The following is a 19940-nucleotide window of genomic DNA, read 5'->3' on the forward strand; positions in this document are numbered from 1 at the left end:
TATAGTCCTAGTGATCTGTTAAAGAGAGGGTGTTGTTTAGAGTTTCTCTGATTTACAGGATGGGTATTAAACATTTTGAAACTACAAACGTAATTTCTTGTGTAACTGAGAAGTCCCCCCTCCTTTATGGACTTGAGTTATTTGCTGGAATGCACAGAACTTCCTCTATGGTGATACTTTCCTTACAACTAGGAACCTGACTCTCTAGCCAGCTTCCAGCCATATTTTAACTTACATGCTGTGCCTAGAAGGTTCTGTAGGATCTAATTTACATCTCCCTTTCCTAAAGAGAAAGTGGAGACTGGAAAGTCAAGCTGTTCTTTCTTGCCTGTCATTTAAGAAGAAAATCTAGACCTTCTAGAGCTTCCCAATGACCATCATGTTCCCAACAAACTCTACTGTAATGCCCTTGGAAAGGCGCAAAAAGCCCTGGTTGAGTGATAGGCATGGTTAAATGTGTGCTTTCAGAGAACCCCTCTAACCTTAGTTATAAGACGTGATACAAAATTCTGCTTTAGCTGCTGAACAACCCAGGAGTGATAACACAGATGTGCCTACAAGAGAACTGTGTAATGATTTTTATTTCATTTATTCTGCTGCGTGACTTGTCTCTTAAGTTGCTATTAGCCAAGAACTACTTATAAAAATTTGGTTGACAAAGTTTGTCAATGTCTATAATTCCTTTTATTTTTATATATAAAAGAAAAGATGGAAAAACTCCACACATCTGGAAGCAGAAACTATCCTCCTTTGAAAGCAGATAGCGTTGGTTTTTGTAGTGGGCTTGACTTTTGTAAAGCAGCGGAATTACTCAATTTGTTTTTACCACAATGTATTAACATCCAGTGTTCTCAGTGAAAATGACAAACACATAATTTAACTGTCATATGTATGCTCATAAAGCAAGAACGTATGGTGAAGGAAACTTGGAGATGGGGCTTAACTTGGGTTACACTTTTGCAAAGTTATGAATATATATGGACTACATATTTATTGATCTTCAAAACAGTCTTTTGCTATTTAATGTATTAGCCTATTTTGGAAGGAATCACTTATGCTCATCATTGTCTAGTAAATGGCATCTTAATTACTTTTAAATAGTTAATATATTTAGATGGAATTATAACGTTGGATATGGGGCCATAAGCCAGCTTTATACAGGGCGTGCCATGATGTTGAATAGGAGCAAATGAGTTAAAATTAGATGTGCTCCTTTCTAAAGTGCAGAATTGATATAGAATAAAATGCTAATAGAAATACAGTCCATAAAAATACCGTAAGAGGCTAGGGGATGGTCATATGCTTATTAATCTATCAGCATTTGATTTTCAGAAATAAATGATGAATTCCTGCTCCTGCCACATTATTCTAGTATAATCCTAAGAACTGAGAGGTCATAGATATTTATGTGAGTCAAAGAGATAATACCTGTTATATATTAAAGATTTACCAGTGTTTGTAGAGTTATTTTAATTTTTTCCATTTTCCAGATGGCATGAGAAGTCTCTTAGGGTTATTTTAGTTGCAAACAATATGTGATGCTGTTAAATGGATTGAATTCCTCCTCTATGGTTAAAGAATCACATGGCGTGGAGAGAGGAAGCTAAGTCAAACTAAGCTTCGTACTTTTTATAGTAGGGGAGTAATTATAAATATATAGGGAATCATGTAAAAAATCAGAGTAGTAGCTACTTCACACATGAGAAAAACAGGCACTGCCTACATCATTCTCTTCTGTAAAAACACTTCTTCCCATCCTACCCCGTGTAGTTCAGACCCCAGACCAGAAATCCTCTACTCATCCGTAACACCTCCCTCTCGTTCACTCTCTCTCATGCGCCATCTATTAGCAGTGATGTTGACTTCATTCCTAAATATTTCCGGACTCCGCCATTTCTCCCCGTCACCATTCTGCACCCCTCGCCAGCTGACATCTCAGCTCTCTCTGTCTTTTCATTGCAAGTAAAAAGTGCCACTTCCCAGGATGATTTACTTCCACTTGTTTGCTTCCCAGTTTATTTTTCATCATGTCCTTGTTACCCCTTGTTTTCAACCCTTAATTGTACTGTGAATCTCAAACTAAAGTTCATGTTAAATTCAAAGAGCCCGAATGACTGCACCCATGTCCACCTCCCCACCCGGCTCCTGCACTGGGACCCTCTTTTGACCTCCCTTCCTACCTTCTCACAATCCCTACCTCTGTTGTGCTTGTCCCCTGGCATGGAGCACAGTTTCCTCGCTTCTCATGTAGGTGATACCTAGGAGCAGTCAGTCTTTTTTCAGGCCCCAGGTCAAGCATCACAGCTTCCCCTGACCTCCCTGACAAATAGATTCCCTTGTAATTTTACTTCCTAGCACATATCATGATAGCAATGTCACGTCAGGTTAATTACTTGGTCAATACCTATCTCTGTCACTAACGGTAGTTCAATGAGGGCAAGATTGTGTCACTTAGTAGTGGTACAACAATACTTTATTGGCTCTAGTATAGTGCTCGCTACCTCACTGAGTATCTGTTCAATGAGTGGCTGCATGAATACATGAGTGAGAACATGTAAGTTCAGTTTAAGGGACTGGAAACAATTAGAAGGTTGTTTTGGAGCTGGAGTACCTTAGGAAGTAGGTCAGCCTAAGTTGGTTCTCATTCCTGGTGGCAGATCTGACTCAAAATAGTTGTATATCCTTATAATAATAATAATAATTAAGAAATAAGTTATTATTAATTGACTACTTATGATGTCTCATGAGCTATACTATGTACTTTAGATAGTACTTTAAAATATTTGGGCCATGATTTTAAAAAGCATCTAGTATAAGGAAATGTCAAATGTTCCCAATTTCTGTGACATTTTTGTCTTCAGCAAGGAAAGATATCTGCTGAAAAGACATCAATTTGAATAAGTATGTGAGGATAATATTTTGAGATGTAAACAGATGGAAGCTTCTTTTCTTGATATTTCCAACTATTCCATATGGTGGAAGGATTCAATTTTTTTGAACAGTCAGCGTCAGTTTTTTTCTACCCCTGAGGTTAAAATGTCTGCCCTGTCTGGGATGAAAAGAGAGGAGAATGAAAGGGAAGTCTAAAGATTAAAAGCTAGTGTGTCTTAGAGTTCCCGGGACAGCGATGAGAGAACCCTTGTGCCAACCAGATCATAAGGGGACTCGTGCTACTGTCGTCTGATGGGGAGCCAAGAATGCAGCAAGACACCCAAGTTTCCCTTTTCTGACATGATTGGAAGCAGAAGAAATGTCTTTGTCAGGCTTCTAGTCCAATTTAATGTCACTGAACCAGTAAGCTGCACCCTCACGACCTCCTCATAGCTGAGGTGTTGCTAGAATAGCTTATTCACTTGACCCCTTGTCTTGTGCAGAAGAGACCATATTTGCATTTAACTTCCTTCTTGGAAATGGATAAATGATTTTTACCACTTTATAGTGTTAGAAGCTATTTTCTAGGGGTAGAAGGAAGGAAAGGAGACTCAGGGAATGGAATATGTTAATTGGTATTAGCCAGAGGGATCCCACAAGGAGGCAGTAGCTTAAAAGTCTACAGTGACTAATACTGCTTTTTAGTATCAAAGAAGTGAAGTGCCTTATAGAGATATAAGTAGTAGATAAAACTCCATTACTCATAAGGCAAAACACATTTTAAATAGAATTCCATTGGCCGAGAAGACAAGGTTTCTTAAAAAGAACTAGATTTGCTGCAGCCTCTGGGCCAAACAGGAGTCCCTGCTGCCTGTGTAAGAGCTAGCGTTTCCTGCAGTCTCCAGAATTTTATGGGCATTCTCTCGGGCTTCAGAAGAGGTTTTTAAAATACATATTAATAAAAAAAAAAAGAAGTGAAAGAGAACTCCTTTAAAAGTGCTTCTTCCTTTTTAGATAACGCGTATACCAAGCAAGGTATCTTTTGGGGATAAAGGGTTAGTTTGAAATCCTTCATGTTCACAAACCACATTGTTGTCATTATGTATTTTTGTGTTTTTTCCTAAATAGCTCAATTTATAGGTTCAACGATACCTTCCAAATTTGTTTCACTAAAAGAACAGTATGATATATGCTTCAGAAATAAAATTTGCTTTGTTAGTTTTGTTTTTCGTTCGTTGTTGTTTTTATTACTACCATCTCCATTGGAATAAAATTTTGATTGCAATGTGGAAAATTCATAGATTTCCCTCAATAGACAATGGGAAGGTTTTTTTAGGGATTATTTTGCTACTGTTTTTACTGCATTCTAGTAAGAAGCCTATTTTAATATCCAACATAGTCTGACCTACAATGAAAGGTCTGCATTCTTCTTGGAGTCAGCGGGTGCTGTATGTGGTTTTCTAAGTGGTATTTATTAAACCAGATTTGTTCCACAGAGAACAAAATGCTGTATGCAGCATGCCAAAGTGTATTTGTTTTAGCCATGATTTAAGCTATTAATATTTTTTTCTCTTAGGAAGGCAAGCGGCAAAAAGGCAGCACCCGCCTGGGAGACAGAGGACAATGGACAGGTACCCCTGGCGCGATTCCTAATGACCCTGTTTTTGCTGGGTGCACCTAGTTTTGCTTCCCATTAGTTCTGAGCCAAAGAAAACTAACGATTTCTTTCATATCCACAAACATGTAAAATTGTTGTTCCTCCCTGTCCCAAATAGGAGAGAAATGTATTTAGTTTCAATGTACTCCAAGTTAGCAGGAATGACAGACTGTTATGTGTGCATGCGATTAATCCTCATGAGATTCAACCCATAACCATTGATTAATTAATTTTATAATAATTACTGTGAAAAGCAGTGTGGCATGGTTGAGGAAAGAACTAGATTTACTATCAGCCAAACCTCAGTTGATATTCTGGTTCTAATACTTATTAGTTGTGGGAACTTGATCACATCCTTTAAATTTCTGGGTCTTGTCTGTAGGATGAGGTTAGCAGTATCTACCTTCCTGTGCTGTTCGAATGATTGAGTAAAATAATCCATACATGTAATGCAATCACACACAGATAGTGGTCCATAAAGGGTTATTTTTGTGCAGGAAAAATCCTGAGGCTTCACCACCATTGATAGTTGCTTTGCCTTCCTTTTGCTAAATCTCAGAGACATATGACTTATTTTGTCCCCTTGGGACATTCACTGAGGATTTGATGGCTATTCAGTCCTTTGCTGAGAAAGCCATTATACACAGATCACTGTGCCTTGTTCCATTCTGGCCAGCGTTTGATGGGCCTATAACCAATTGAATGAGCGAAGAGTTAGTAGCCTATGGCTTAGTGTAATGACCTACCAAGAGCACCTGGGGGCACTTCTGTCCCTTTCTTGGGCAATTCTGAATGTGGCACTCATAAGCATGTTTCATCTCCTTTGTTATTTCCCAGTATATTCTCATAATAAATCCCCATCACTTGCATTACCAGAATGTGCCTCAGTTCATTCAGGGCACCCAGAAAGATGAAACACAAAGCCGCTCTTCCTTTTATGTCACCAATAGTAGGGTACCGAAGTGATAGTTTTAGAGGTGAATGTTTTTCCTACTAAAGAACCAGGTATAAAATATCATTGTCCGCTTTATTTCCGTTTCCCAGGAATATAACTGTACCATCGGAATTCCCCTAGAAGCATGAGAACTAGAATATGAAGGATGAAACTGCCCACTGGTTCAAGTCTCCGATAAAAGCATTGCGTGAGTCTTTAATGCTTATATCATATTGTTTGGTATCAGAGTAAGTGGCAATTGGGAAGAAAGGGATAGATTAGTTTAGTTGTGGGATGTAATGTTTGCAAAATTAAGTACAATGACACTCAGTAGAAATTTTTGGCATAATCACTTTCAATAGAGATAAAATTTTCAAATAGCCACTTTGGAAGATTACTTAACTCATGTTTATAAATTATATTAAAGATGAAAACATTATTTAAATGTTAGGATATCATCTAACGTGACTCAAAGAATGTAATTTATGTGCAGAATGACAATTACCAGATTTTAATTGACTAGTAAGAGAGAATAAATGTCTAAAGCTTTGTGATAAGCACAGTCTTGGATACTAGAATCTAGTCCTAAATTTGTTGATCTTACAACTCAATTTTTTTCTGATCAGACAAAATGAACTTTTCTTTTCATGGGAATTTAAAAAATTAAGATCAGAGTGTTTGGATTTGGTTTGACATTCTAAATGTCATTGTTAATTGACTTTGATAGAGTCAATCAATTATCTTCTTTAGCTTATTTTTAAGGATGTCAATTCTCGTCTCCTTTAACACTAAAGACATAAGCTGCTGTAGACACGTATAAGTGAGTAATTACTATTTTATCCTCATAGTAAAATTATAATAGCCATTTATCTGCTATATATATGCATATGCACCCATATGTAAATATGAAAAATGATTTAAAATGGGATGCAAAAGTTGCGTGCATTATAATGTTCTTTTTGTTAAAGGTAGTCCTAAAAATTGTTTACAATGAATTGCATGCCTTCATTTAACTATGGTGTGAATACATTATATCATAAATCTACCAGCTAATAATTACCTGCATGATAGCCTTATTTAAGGATCAGCTTAAAAAGAACTACGCCTGTGTTTAAACTGAAGGCTTGGCATTTTCTTCTTTTGAGCTCAGGGTTATTTATTCTCAGCCTCAGTAGTCAGCCTGAGTCTTTGCTATTTATTCATTCATTCATTCATTCATTCATCCAACAAAGTGTTATTGAAACACTCCTCTGATTCCTGATTATTCTGCTAGAATGCAAAGGAAGTTAGGTCTCATCTTAATAAAACTTCCTCTCCAAGGAACAGGATACATAGGTAGGTGAAGTGCACGAGTGCGTCAGGTTGTGAAGATAGTATATGCCCTGTACTTTATGGTTGATGAGATGAGATACCTAACCAAGTCTGGGACAGAGCAGAGGAGTTCTTGGAGTGGGTTCCCTGAATAGAGTATTAAAAAATAAGCAGCTGTTAGCCAAGGGACGTAAGGACATTCCAGTGAGATGGAGCAGTTTCAGCAAAGGGAAGATACCATGTGAATTTTGGGCATGCTGTAATGGTGTGTGTTTGAAAGGGACTCCCAGGAGCGGAGGTTAGGAGACTGCCAGCGGCCAGGTCACAGTGAACCTTGCAGGCTGAGCTAAGGAATATGGACGTGGTCAAATAAGTCAGAAGGAGCCAGGGTTGTTTCTGCTCAGGAACAATTTGTCCCATATTTTCTCTCTATGAGAGCATTCAATACTGGGCAGTGACAGACGTATCTTCCGTCCCATGGCTGTGAAGAAAGAGTATCTGTACATTCTGGCTGACCGGGAAGGGTACGTCCTGATTAGGACTCTGGACATAAAGTTAACTTCCATATTTGCTAAAAGTAAGGTCCATCATGATGGGCTGTGTGGTGCTGTTAAGCAGAGGCTCTAGGATGTCGGCCCCATTATCTTACCTTTTACTGTTTCATGCACCATCACATACTGCATACATGTTTACACGCATGCACTGACAGGACCAACAAGCCAACTGATGGCCAAGCTCAGCGGTAGACTAGAAGCTGTATGTTATATGAAACAGTGATGCTTCTATCTTGAATAACTAGACATTATATATTAACATCACAGGACAAGGCCTTCTGTGAACCTTGAGACATGTCTTCGTTATGCTACTTCCTTACTCACCCCAAAGAGTCAGAAATTTGTAGTTAACCATTGGGAATAATTTCACTATATCAGCCCTAAACTAAGAGGAAAACTCCAATAGTAATTGGCACCTTAGTTATCTAGGATGCCTGTACATTAAGTTCAGGGCATAGAATTACCGAAAACACCTAAAAGGAAATGGAAGTTTATGTCAAGTTTTGTCTCAGACCCTGAGCTTTGTTCACTCTTAATTGGGGGAGCCATTGCTTTCTGTACCCCATGAAGGCCCAGTTAATCTTCAGATAGTATGGAAGTCATGTGAACGTTACTTCCTCTTCTGGGAGTATAATGCATCACACATGGCTACATTTGTCTGGACATAAGCTAGAAGCTTCATTTCATGACCTTTCCATTTCTGTCAAGGTAAAATAGTCTTCAGGGAATAAATTCATTTCCATATCTGGATAATGGAGAGTAGACATCCCGGTTGATTTTTGCCGCAAGGTAATTTATTGAGATGTAAAACTGTGAGTGTGTGGGAGGGTATGCTGTGTTTTCTGGTGTTTTGGGAGAATCTCCTCACTCCGTAATTCCAAGAAAGCGTTTCTTCCTCTGCCTCAGGAGCTCTTTCAAGCCGTAAGTCTGGACTGCTAGTGGCCATGTTAGGACGGCCACACCTGCCAGTTTTCCTGGGAGAAGGGGAGGGCTGCAGATGCTGGGAGCACTCAGCCCATGCACCCCTTCAGGCCTTGTTGTCATTTCTGGGCATGGAAATTTCCCGTGTGGCTTCTCCCCCAACAGCTGGCACTTGTGTCTCTTTGTTGGGAGTGGGGGTTCCCCTCAGATCCCTGTGAGCCTGAGCTGTGCCCAAGCCCACACGGCTGGAAGGGCCTGGGGACATACACCTCCCCGGAGCTGTGTTTAACCAGTCACTGCTGAGTGGGGAGACTTAAGTCCTCCAGCCCCCGTTTCCCCTGGTCCTCTTAGGTGTGAACCACACTCTTTCTCCAGAGACCTCCTGGGTAGAGTTGCCAAATTCAGCAAATAAACATACAGGACACCCAGGACGGAATTGCTTTTTAGTATAAGCATGTCCCATGCAATATTGGGAACATACTTATGCCACAAAAAATTGATTATTATTTAACTTAAAGCCCAGTGTAACTGGTTGTCTTGTGCTTTATCTGGTAACCACACTTCGTGGGCTTCACTGGGGGTGGTACTCCCACTGGGCTGGTTTCTCATCAGAGTTCTACATCCTGGGAGTTCATCCTGAGAAATCACTTTACTACAAATCAGAGTCTGCTTCTGGGAGCCGAATCTAAGACAGCCGGCAATATCTGTTACCTTATATTATATTATCGATACCTTATACTATTGATACCTTTTAATACCTCCTTCCCCGCAGTGTTCTAGGTTTGAATGACAAATTATTCAGTCGCTCAAGCTATTATAAAAAATATAGGGTATTAAGGACATTATGTTACATTTCAAGAAACATATGGAACTCGGTGAACCGCGTGGTGACTGTGGGGCAGGAAGTTAGAAACATCGTGAAAGGGAAGAGGTTTTGCAAGAAGCGGGCGTGGTCAGAGGCATGTGGTTTTCCGAACAGGTGGGGATAATGAGGCAGACCCTTGCGATGCCCTGGACAGGTTAAAGGATAGGGTCCGTTTCCTGAGACTAAAGGCTTGATGCTGAACACTGGAGTTTCTGTCCTCATCCAAGTTCCTTTGGCCTGAATATACCATAGAAAGTGTGGGACCCTCAGACACAGGGGCTCTGCAGGTATGGACAGTGTCCTGTCAGCAGAGAATCCTGAACCCTGCACCTGTGAGGGACGCTGAGGCTTTCTCATGGCCCTGAGCTGAGTGTGGTTCCGCCCTAACAGTGACCAAGATTACATTTTTTATTAAACCCAAGGGAAGCACATGAGTCATATGCAATTTGATTTAAATAAAATAAAGCAACCCTTTTTGTGTGTGTGTGTACATGAAGACTATGGTTGTGCATTTGTAACACCACATTTTATAGAATTGTATACTAAAGGTAGTCATTATTTATTGCCTCTTTAATAAGTTTAGTTAGAACCTCTTAAGTACTCAAAATGGCCACCCCAAAAATTGTGTGTTTATTTGAAATTTGTAATATGCATCTAATTCCCATATTGATAATCTAAATCATATACAGGATCATTTTAATATTAATTGTCCATGATCTCAAATAGTAGCCATGAAAGTGAGACAGATGTTTCAGCAGGAGAAATGCACAGATTTAGCATGTGACTACCTTTGTAGGATTTCAAATGAAATGTTACCATGAAATTGCAGTCACCATGCTATCATGAATTCATAAATAAAAAAAATCACATACAAAGCTGAAGTAAAATATTTGAGTCACCTTTACTTAATAGAAATATAAGTTAAGCCATATGAGCAGGATAATATTAAACATGTACGACCAAGGACTGTATTTTCTGTTGCTTTCAAAAATGAGCTGTGTTAATCAATTTCTGTGGCTGAATTAGCATAACGCAACCCCAACTTCTAAATGCACTCAATTTCTATCGTCAGTACTTTCTCAGTGAAGAAGTAAAATTCAGAAACTAGAAGACATGATGAATAGACTTTATTCTAAGGTCAGACATGAGGTACTCAAAACTAATGGGAAACATCCTTCTAAGCCAGAACCAATGAGCCCTACCAACGTAACAAACTGCTGATATCAGCCTGGGAACCATCTTGAATGTCAAGGGATGTGCTCTTCATTTGCAGTGTTTGATCGTTCATATAAATATTTAATGAAAATATTATTAGACTATTCAGCTGAGTGAAATAAACTGATGGCATGAGTTGCTAAAGAAGCTTGGTTAATATTCACTAAATGAAGTGGCATAATAATTTATTTTGCATATTATATTAGTCTTTGGAGAGGTTTTGTACTTTTAAACTTTTTAGCACTATTTAAAAGGCATCATTACTGTCATAATTATGAGTTTTTAATGTATTTTTATGGTTAATGAAAATGTAGCACACATTTTATGGGGAGAAAGAAGACCGCCATCCACATAATGCACGATGGAAATAAGGCAACCGATTCTGCAGGTTGACTTACCCTTCATATAGCTTCACTGCCTCTCACTATAAATGTTAACTTTATACTACATAAAATTACGGAGTGGGTTTCTCAGGAGTAGAACATAAATGATTAAATTGATAAGGTGGAAAGCTTTTTAACTATCATGTGAGCTTTGAATTTTCAGGAAAATTGGCAGTCACCTGTTCTGAATCATGTATGCTTTCAAGCACTGTTTTAGTGAAAAAATGTGAGCAAAAATGTGGACTCACAGGTTTTAGAGAACTGTTACTAGTTCATACATTTACATATAAAATTTCTTCAATTGTTTTTCTAAATGCTACATATTATTAGTGTCAAAAAATATTACTTAAGTATTATGTATATGTACACAGGATAATAAAATACCCAGTAAAAGAAAAAATACTCTAATACTGCATTCTTTGGAAAAGAACAATAATTAACAATAAAAAAACTTGATAAATTCAACTATGCTAAAATTATAGGTCAAAGTAGCCATTAAGAGAGACGTGACAGAATGGGTGAAAATATTTGCAACCCATATGATGTAGGAAAAACTCATATCCATAATATAGAAAAAAACTACAGATCAATAGGAGAAACACAGAGTCCAAAAGAAAATGGGCAAGAGACTCAAACAGGCTCTTCACAAAACACGATATCAAAATGGCCAATAAAAGGGCCGGCCGAGTGGCTCAGTTGGTTAAGAGCTTGCTCAAGTATGTGAGCTCTGAGCAACAGCGGTTCGATTCCCGGCCTGAGCTGAGCTGCCGCTGAGCTGCCAACAGGTGGCAGAATGGCTCAGCTAAAAAAAAACACACACACACAAAAAACCCAAAATGGCCAATAAAAATATCAAAGTTGTGCAGCACCATTAATTCACTGGGGGAATGCAAATCAAAATCGCTACCGTATACCATGAAACAGCCCCCGAATGGCTGTAAAATTGACAACACCTAGTTGTTATAAGAAGTTTGAGCAAGGGGACCTCTCAAACACTGCTGGTGGAAGTAAAATGTAGTGCAAACACTTTGGAAAACCAGTTAGTATTATCTGTTAACTTCGAAAGTAGAGATTTTCTGTGATTTTGAAAGTCCACTCTGCTTCCAACATATGCTGGTGCAAGTGTACAGCAAGACTTGTCAAAGATGCTCGTAGCAGCCTTATTTCTATACCAGGCCAGCTTGAAGTCTCAATTTGATTTGGGAAGGGTTCTCCATAGACTGAAATCATTAGATCAGAAAAGAAGAAAGCTACAAAAGATGCTATGGATGCAGAAAGAACCAGTAATTGGTTTAATTAGATGTATCTAGAAGGTATTGTCACAAAGTCTGATGACGATTCAGGTTACTTGAACTCTTAAGCCTGACTCTCCCTCCTAGAATAGAAGTATTACAGTTATGAACCCGAACCCCTATGCAGGATCAATGTTCAATGGCAGTGGGATATATTTAAGAGACACTGTCACTTTCTTGCTTTATGGCTTTAGGGAAGGTGAGTAGAGACTCTGGAAAGGCATTGTGGCCTTTCTCTCTCTGAGTCAAACTGTTTGGCTGGATATACTACTCTCTCTAGCATGTCTCTGTCATACTAACCAACTTATCGCCCAGAGTGAATCTCCTGGGATAATGAGTCTGTTGTTCTCTTGCTACAGAAAGAATGGAATCCAAAGTACTAAAGAAAGTCAGTCTCCTGAAATCCAGGTAAAGAACTCATAATTTGTTCTTTAGAATGTCAAAGCTACAGTAGGATATTGCAACTCCCCCGTAAGCTTAAACACAGTAATCCTGTAATCGAGGGAGATCTGTGTGGGTAAGCGAACAAATCTACTCCTTAAAAGAGAAAGCCGAGACTAGTATATACTATAAATGGAATATCAGGACATTAACGTGGACATGGAAGGGGATTTTTGTGAGGGTTCTTGTGATTACTTGGCATTCTATGTGAGCCACTGATAAAAATCCTAAATGTACAATGTCACGGTGTTCTCAGTGTGAGCATATAAATTTAACCTACCGCGGCATAAATCCAGAAACATACATTGAGGACCATTTTGATAGTAAAGGTCATTGAAGTCAAAAGCAAATTTATTTGGAAAAGAATTTGTAGATTCTGTCGCTGTGTAGTTGTCAAATAACGAGTCACCTGTGTGGCCTAACTTCTATGTCTTTCCAGCTAAGCCAATAGGATGAATCAGATTCACTTTCAAGGATCTTTGCCGTCATGTAATTCTTCGAGATGGAGGCAGTATATTTTAAGCATAATTCAAAGATTGCAAGGCAAAGGCATATGTAGTTTTGTGAATACAGATCACTTCTGCGATATTTACAGACAGTTTCTCAATGTTTGTCAACTCCTGATGAAGAAGAGTATAAAATTCCCAACATATCAAGCTTTCCTCTGGTTGTAGTTTATTATGTGAAACAGTCATATAATAATTAAATAATTTTTGGTACACTTCATTTGGAATCAGCACATCACTTAATAACAAGAAACCCCACTTCTTTTGTAGACAAGTGTATATGCTGTCTGCATGTCTGGGTACCATACATTGTTGGTACCCCCAAACACTTGCTAATTTGGTTTATTTCATTTAAATGGTGTCCAGATCCTGACAAAGATCTTATTACAGAGATTTTCATGACAATTCAGCCCTCTGGAAATGCTTTGTGTGGTGAAGATTGAATGAGAGCATATCCTTTTCTACATTTGGCATTCTTATCCTAAATGTTAGCACCACACTGATGTCTCACCATCAGACCTTTCTGGACCTGGTTTATTTGCGACACAAGGAAATGAATTTTAAAGTCTGCATTTTAATGCATGATATTGCATTTCCATGGTTTTCAAATATCTGTGCTATTTGCATTAAATTATAATTTTTATGACACATGGCATTTCCTCTATTTCCTCTGAGTAGACATCATGAGATGCGTGAGAATATGCAACTTTCGAATATCAGTATTTATAATAAAACATGAATTTAAGGGATACTGATTATTTCCCATTCCATACTGAACACATTCAAACTTCTTTTGTTTATTAATAAAAGTTTGAAACAGCCCTATTGTAAAAAATAGAGCATTTAGAACCACCAGTTCAAGAGGCGTTGTTTGCACCAACAAAACCATGAAAGCCACATTGGATGAAGAAGTTCACACAGGCTGTATTCATTTAGAACCGAAAGCAGACAGAGTTACTGCATAGTGCTTATTTTAACCTCTTTCGTACACCAGAAATTTTAACATTATGCTACTCATTTAGAGTTGACTTTTAAAAATTACATTATTGGGTTTACATTGGTTCAGAAAATTCTATGGGTTTCAAGCTTAAAATTCCGTAATACATCATCTGTATATTGCACTGAGTGTTGGATTTTTAAGCTTCACCTTTCTCATCTTGTATGTTGTGTCTGTCTGTAATGTGAAGCAGTTTCCAGTAGGTGGCAGTGTAGGTACCATATCCAAGTGGCCAGTCTTGTCATGATGGGTTTGCCCCTGTGATAATGGATACTGTGGAAGGTCATGGAAAGTAACATTAGAGTAGGGTATATTAAAGAATGCTATCTCTTTCTAAATTAAAAATGTAACTCAACTATCAAAAGGAGGTCGATATTTAATGAAGAGAGTTTGACAGTCAAGAATTTTAACAAAATTCTCTGAAATCTATTTCTATACCGGGCACTGCAGTATTTCTGAATTTTCTCACTAGGATGTGTAATGTGTCATAGTTGAAACCTTCCTTGTGTTATCCAATTTCATAGACCTCAGTCTTGCTTATTACCCGTGTATGCTGACCTCGTATCTTTGATTCACTTTGACCCTTTGAAACCTGTATGTCTCAGCAGCAGAGAACAGGAAGCCAGGGCGCTCCAGTTACACCGGCAGCAGCTTTCAGGGCTTGGCTTGCTCCCCACACATCCTGCTACCCTGTCCTGTTGCCGAGACCCTGGCCTAGGCGTTATCTGCATTTAGCTGACCCTCCCCTAGCCTTTGCATTTCTGCATTGATTTCTTTTTCTAGGCTTAATACTGGTAGTATTCCCTAAGGATGCTGGCATTCCTGCTTTCCCCCCTCCTATCTCTGCGGGGGGATACCCAGTTCCCATTCGCTCTCTTGGTCTGTTATTTACCACCTGGCAGGGTCTGCTCCAAATCACCAGCTGAAGACAGAGTTCTCAGTAGTTAGCTGCCTAAAACATAGCATCACTAACAAATGATGGTGTTTTTCATTCTGACAGAATTCTTACGAAGACCCTCTACCTTTTTAGAAGGTGGATAGAAACTAATAATAGGAACACACTCAAGTGTAACTGACTGTCCGGTATTGGAGAGGGCTGAGAAAGCCTGCCCATGCATCGCTGTTACCACTTAGGCGTCGCTGATTTTAAATTCAGGAAAGTACCTACAGACGAGAAAGCTGAGAAAAGAGATAGCTTTGTTTTTCCAATGAAGCATTTCATTTTCCAGCTTTAATTAAAACAGATGTCTTATGTGAAGATTCTTTCATTTATATAGAATACACTGAGAAAATGTAGGCTTTTATTCTCAGAAAAGCCTTTCTTGACCAGGAAAATGAGGCCAGGCTAACCAACTTCATTTACGTCCTTCGAAAGCTCAAACATTTCAATCTCAAGTGCTCTCTGTGGTGTTTGTGTGACAATGCCGTGTGTGCGCTCTGTGGATAGGTCTGCACACACCACATGAATTGCTGGTAAAGGAGGGAGAATGGCAGTTGACCAGCCCTTGATTTTTACTCTTGAATCTGTCAAGGCTGCTCATGGGAAGTGGATTCACGGTCACAAGCCTCTCAATATAAGTCTCAGAGGTGACAGGGCTGCTGGTACGGATCCTGTCCGGTTCCTAACATTCTGCGCTGAAAGCTCCTGAAGCTCTGTATTCAAGGTTGGAGGTGTGTGAAGATTTACTTATTTTGTGGAGCTTATTTCAGTGTTTTCCCCTCTTTTGCTACTGAATGCATGGGCGACTTTTTTTTACCCTATAAAGCATCCCTCTATGTATATGCATCCTAAGCAGATTATAAGGAAAGGCCTTTCCTGCATTTTAGGCGCCTGTCGTTTACTTAGTATCATTAATTTCACTTTCTGTCAGTACCATTTCTTCCCACTCAGGGACCCAAGGGGAGCATTTTATTTTCTTCTTTGGGGCTCCTATGATGCTAGGAAGCCACTAATTATAATGCAAAATCGTTGAGAAGTAGGTTTCCTCTTTATATTTCCCTGTGAGTATGCAGTGCAATGTTTCACATGAAATGAGCACCAGTAATTTTTTTTTCCCCCAAAGGTTGATTGATTGATTTACCTTTTCAATGCAGAGTGATGTAGTGGCCTCATGAAACGTTAGTGTTCATTTCCCATATTGCTCTCCTGACAGAACATGCATTATACAGGGTATTTCCTGTGCTTTCGTTGAAAACAGGTGTTATAGATCATCCTCCGAAGATCATAAGTGTGCATACATTCCCACATCTTTGGTGACAATTCTCCTTAGCTGGCTAAAGTTGAATAAAACGATTTCCATTTCTCTGGGGAAGGGAAAAGAAACAGAAAAAGCATTGCATGCAATGTGGTGAATGCTGAAACATCAAGTAGAATAAGACTGTTTTGACTAAATACTTTCAATTGTTATGATTTAAGTGTAAAATTTTACATTTGAGAGTTTTCAAAATATTCTTTACTAAATTGTACTTAAAAAGAAGACTTTCATCCATAAGCATTCTAAATATGTGAGAAAAAGTTGAGCAGATGATTGCAGATATCACCAACATGGACGCTAATCACCATGGCAAAACCAGTAGGGAGGGAGTTACACACCACGAGTAGGAAGACACACAGTGGCTTCATGATTTTCTCTGGAGGCCGTTTCCTTCTTTACAAAGGGAATGCCTGTTTATATACAGAGGGTGCCACAAACATGCACACGCATTTTAAGAAAGGAAAACTGCACTAATATTGTAATAATATATACCGATAACAAAAGATGAATCCAAGTCACGTTTGACTTCTGTAATTACAAGAGGTGCTCAAAGTGGTTCCCATCAGCATCCAGACGCTTAATTATGGTGAACTCCTGCTTGAACAACGCTGACCAAAGTGTCCACTTGTACACACTTTTGTGGCACCCCCGGTGTAAGGGCAATCGATTATATTCTATCCTTGTAAAATCTGAATTGTAAATTTTAAGGTATCAGAGTTAACAATTTTTTTCAGAGATATTTTCATCTCAGAATTGGAAATTATTAAAATTTGAAACTTTATTTAATTTCAATAGAAATATAAAAGTCTCCCTGGTATTTAAAAAGGTAACTGACATTGAACACTAGAGATTTTAGCTATTCCAATAAAATATTAAGCCTTCACTTAAATCATTTAGAAGTTCTTAGACTTACTAGAAATAGGGTTTACAGGTAGGCTGTAAAAATATGTTTTGAAAGATACATGGTAACACTCTATCAAGAAACTACTGTTCTGAATAAACCTAGATCTGAAAAAGTTGTTTCTTATAAAAAAAATGTAGCTAGCAATAAGCCCTCGTGTTGCCTTTATTTAGGATCTGTTTATACTCACCAGATCCAAAATTTATGTATTTTGTTTCCAAGACTATAGTGGATATTTTTTGTTTGTTTGTTTTTGATTGAAAATACTGGTGACAAGAAACAATCCTTAGAAAAGATACATGCTATAAGAAAGGGTCCAATATTAGAGTTAGACTAAGTTAGTCCAGCAATAGAAGAAGACTGACCAAGGATGAGTTTGTATCGATTCTCAGTTGTGGTGGGGTGAGGTTTAGGAGCCAAACATGCGAAAGTTTCAAGTTGGAGGTCCACAGTTTGATTTCTGCCATTTATGAGGTGATTCTGCACGAGCCATTCATCTTCCCGTTTCAGTTTTCTCTGTGACACCAAGGGTATATATATGTTTACTCCTTAGCACATCAACACTTCACATAATTGGTCGAAGTTAGTATGACTGCTTCTCTCTCCAAAAAGGGAGGAACGGAGCCAGAAGATATGTGAGTTTGGTTATTACAGAAGAAAGGATAAGTGGGAAAATATTCATCCCCGCCCATCCCTGGGCTCTGTCCTGCGGTTTCTTCTCTGGTTGAATGGCTCTTTGCTTCGCTTAGCTTTTGCAAGTTGGGATGTGCATGTCTGTAGAGAAAGACTGGAGGCAAATTTAATCTTTCAGCATTAAAAGGAAAAGAAGAATGAAAAGATCTCAGGAATAAAAGGAAGGACAGGGGCCCAGAAGACTATGCTGAGAGAGAAAGAAAGGCAAAAACGAATCTCTAGTGATGGCGGTTTAAGGTGAAACTTAGCAAAGCGAAGATGTTTAAGGAGTTTTTATGAAATTAGCTCTGGGTGTGTGTGCCTGTGAAGGATCAGAAATGCTTTGGGGCAAGGTAACCCTTTGCGGGAATGGAAACACTGCTGTCTGGACACAGGAATCAGAGGATGGTGGGGAACTGATGACTGGTTAAAACAACCTTCTGAAAATGATGAAAATAACTGCTTTAAAATTTAAATTGTATCTCAAGGAATCAGGATTTTTTTTTCTCTGTTGTATTTAAGCACTGGCAGTGTGTGCACCGCTTATCAAATGAAATAAACACTTCAAAGCTGTCAATTGATAGGGAAAGTGGGCCGATAAATCTCAAGAGCTTTGGGAGCAAGTATGTCAGGTAAAAATAAATATTCCTTCAAATGATGAAAAATAAACAATTTCCAGCTCATTTCACATCCCACATTTATTAGAGACACATTGAAAACAAGGTCATGATGTTTAAGACTATTCCGTGTTCATAGTCATTAATTCCCAGATTTATTCATCTTTACTAAAATAAAAAGTACTGACCTGACTAGTTAATTAGGCAAGAAAGACAAGAAATAGTCTGTCAAAAAAAATTAGTAAGCCAGAAATATTTGTTTCTTTTTCATAAAAACTTCACCTCTTCTTTCCAATCTTAAAATATATACCTTTTAAGAAGAAGAAGAAAACAAAACAAAACTGGAAATATGTAAATTACAAATTGTAAAATTACTTATAATATCAACAAGTACAGATATCTGGGTCTATGATTTACCTGTACTCATTTGCATATACATCACATGCAAAACACTTAAAATTCTCTACCTTCAAAACCATGTTCACTACTTATGACTCTTAATGTATAGTGAAGAATTTAGCATAATACTCTCTTATTCCCCATTGTCTGTCAATGCAATATGATCTGCATTTATATACTTGTATAATTATTATTCATTTCTATGCCACCATCCTTTAGGAATCCACATTGGTCTTTTTCTTTTGCAGTTTGGTTATCATGTTGTTCACCATTTTTCTGTCATCATTCTGGTACCTGTCATAGTTCTTAGCATACTGGTGCTCAAACAAATATATGCTGAATTAATGAGTGATATAAACTTAATTTTAAATATATAGAATAGTCATCCCAGATATGATGATATAAGATAGAATCAGGGCTTATGCCATCCTGTACATCTAACATTCTATAATTTAGAGTTCATTTTCTCAATGAGTACATTTCTAGGGCAGGTAACAGAAATCATTTTTTATTGAGTGTTCTGATTTTTCATATCCAAGCATCTCTATAGATTGTCTTTACACACTGATGACAGCTTATACAAGTGTAACAGAAAACCAAAATTACATTACTTTCCTTAAAAATGGCGGTCACTTATTTTTTTTTATGCACAGGTTTTTATCTTTTTATTTTTTGATTTTTTGGTTTTTATGATTTTATGATTTTATTTTCTTTATCATCAATATTCAAAAATTTTTAGAATATCTCAAACTGAGGTTCTTTTTGCATTATTTAAACCTGGAATATTGTGAATTCTTATAATCAGTAGGTTTGTTTAGAAATATAAAACCATACTGGGAATATTTTCTAATGTTATTTATTTCTGTTTTCTTTATTTTTCTATTTTTTCATTCTAGTTTACTTTTTATAAATGTGGTTCATCCATGACTTAAACTATACTCTCTGTATCTTTTCTACATGTTCTCTACTTTCGATCTTAGCATGTCTTTTATAGCTATCACATTTTAAAGATATTTTCAGTCTGTTTCCCAGATTGCATATTAGACTTTGCATTTGGTTGATTCTGTTATTACTTCATTTATGCAAATATATTTTCTGCTTTCATCTTTAATTTCTTAGTATTTGTTGCTTATATTGGGTTGTCAGAAA

This window comes from Hipposideros armiger, unplaced genomic scaffold (assembly GCF_001890085.2).
Source record: "Hipposideros armiger isolate ML-2016 unplaced genomic scaffold, ASM189008v1 scaffold_192, whole genome shotgun sequence".
Taxonomy (NCBI): domain Eukaryota; kingdom Metazoa; phylum Chordata; class Mammalia; order Chiroptera; family Hipposideridae; genus Hipposideros; species Hipposideros armiger.